We start from the raw sequence: 2,413 nt of genomic DNA, 5'->3' as shown, positions 1-2,413 counted from the left end.
GGTTTTGGTCTGGGCACATATACAAGAGGCATTTAATATGCGTAGTATGGTATTAGCAATGGAAGAGGTCAAATCAATATTATTGCCAATAATTGTGGAGAAAAGCTGGGTTGCGAATTGTTGCCAACGAAGTGGCTTTAATTACATGGCCTCGCGAATGAATGGTTCGCGAAGGAAGACTGGTGATTAATATATGTATGCTCACTGTTCATATATATATATAAGTAAGAGGGAGAGAGGCCATCCAACAGATGTACTTGCAGCGAAAGTGTGCATATGCCATGATTTTTGACGATACGTGTCATTCCAAGAGGCGGCGAATGGTGGAAACACTTGTTTATTTCTGGCGCCGTTGCCAGGGATTGAAAAATCTCCATGTAAATCACACCACTATTAAGAAGTTGAGGTTGGTAAGGGGTTGTGAATCATAACGGAATAGGTGAAGTCTCTTTTGTTAATATTGGCCTAAACTCCTTATTGGTGCCTAGTTCAGGTCCCTTAAGGTTAATGGCGGCTTTTATTAACACTTGTTGAACTATCTTCACACTTATGACCTTTCTCATCTTAGTAAGTATAGCCTATGTGAAATGGTGTCTAGAATGGGGACAACGTTCATGACAGGTTCTTGAATTCAGAAGTGCGTGCAAATTGGCCTAAACCACTATATGGGAGTAGCTCATGCCAAAATGGATTCTGCCTCTTTTGTTCACCCTCCCTCACCTGACCATTTCAGTAAGGTTGCCCAAAGGATACCAGACATCAGATACATGGGGGGCAATAAAGTTGGCAAAGAAAGCGTCAGTTCATGACAAAGGCAATTCAGATTGTGGCATTCAAGCTTTATGACCTATTTAGAGGCCTATATGGAATCAGTCAAGTAATTTCAGTCAAGCCAATAAAAGTGGCTTTGGAGCAACGGCATTATAAGAGCAGTGCTGATTCAAGACCTCTTCAGTCAAGATGAAGACCTTTGACTTCGAGGTTTGGGGGGCAATGTTTGAACCCAAAATGAGCATTTTTGCTTGACAATGCGTGTCTTGGAGAAATTGAGCCAATGTCAGTGGATCAAGCTATATATTGTCGACAAGTTCGAAATATATTATTTAGAGGCTAAATAAAGCCTACTATGGAAGATTATGCGAGCTGCAAGAAAAGGAAATGATGGAAGCATGGAAATTAAAAAGTCAACTTTAGCACATTTTCCTACTTCGGTTAGGAGAAACCGAGCTAAACAAGGAAGGAGGGGCGGAAGACTAACCAAACGAAATCCAAATGAGCTAAAACTTTCCAGATTAATTCTAGACATCCCAAGGATCATTTCTTATGAAGAGTTTCAGAGCTATTTTTGAGTGGAAAGCCTTCAAACAATCAGTCCAATTTTCTGCAGAAGCAAAACTGGAAAACTGGACCTGTAAGGAGTCCAGCAGCGTTTTCGGTCCAACCACATGGAAGTAAGCTCTGAAATTTTTCCAGAATGATCTACACTCATGGTGGATCATTTTATATGAAGAAGTCGAAGGCCCATTCTGAGTTCTTGGTGGAGATATAATTGAAGGAATAAAGGAGCAGAAAGTGACTAACAATTCCATTAGTGTTTAAGTGCTTAAACCTAACAATTCCATTAGTGTTTAAGTGCTTGAACCTAACAATTCCATTAGTGTTTAAGTGCTTAACCCATCATGATTTGTTTAAGGCCAACCACTATGGCTTGGTAGCCTATATATAGAGGCTACAACAAGTAACAATAGACAACACAATTCATCAAAGAATCTCTATGATCATCCAAGCCTCTCTAGAACAACCCCTCTCTTTCTCTTACCGGTGATCACACTCCAGTCCTAGTCTTCTCAGGAGCCGACTGTCAGTGCCACCAAACCCTCTGTCAAAGTGCTTCGGTCCTAGTCTCCTCGGGAGCTGACTGTAGTACAGCGACCACAACGGTTACGGAACCAGCGAAGCAAGGGTAACGCCCTCGCAAACCAGCTAAGCTAAAGTCACGCTTTGGCAAGTTCTCTCTACTTCCCGGTGATTTCGCTCTGCTCAACCTACAACGTTGAGTATCGACTTGGTGACACAAGACAAAGTCTGAGTTTTCAGAACGCCTCCGTGTGTGTGTGTGTGTAATATTTATCCAAAGCAAGACATCGCTCTGAAATTAAAGTGCGTTTTTAGAGTTTAGGGTCATTTTTTTTGTCACATATCCACTTCTCGACCGTTTAGTTTTTAGGTGCTAATGTATAGATCATCTCTGCAAAATTTCAGCCAAATTGATGGTCATTAAGACTTTGATAACTTCCTTAAAGCTAGTACGGTTCATGTTTGACAGATTCAGTTCATCCATTGGTTTAAGTGAGTTAGATACCTTAAAGATCATCAATTTGGCTGAAATTTTGCAGAGATGATCTATATTATA

This window comes from Rosa rugosa, chromosome 5 (assembly GCF_958449725.1).
Source record: "Rosa rugosa chromosome 5, drRosRugo1.1, whole genome shotgun sequence".
NCBI lineage: Eukaryota > Viridiplantae > Streptophyta > Magnoliopsida > Rosales > Rosaceae > Rosa > Rosa rugosa.
Note: the sequence above shows the minus strand (reverse complement) of the source record.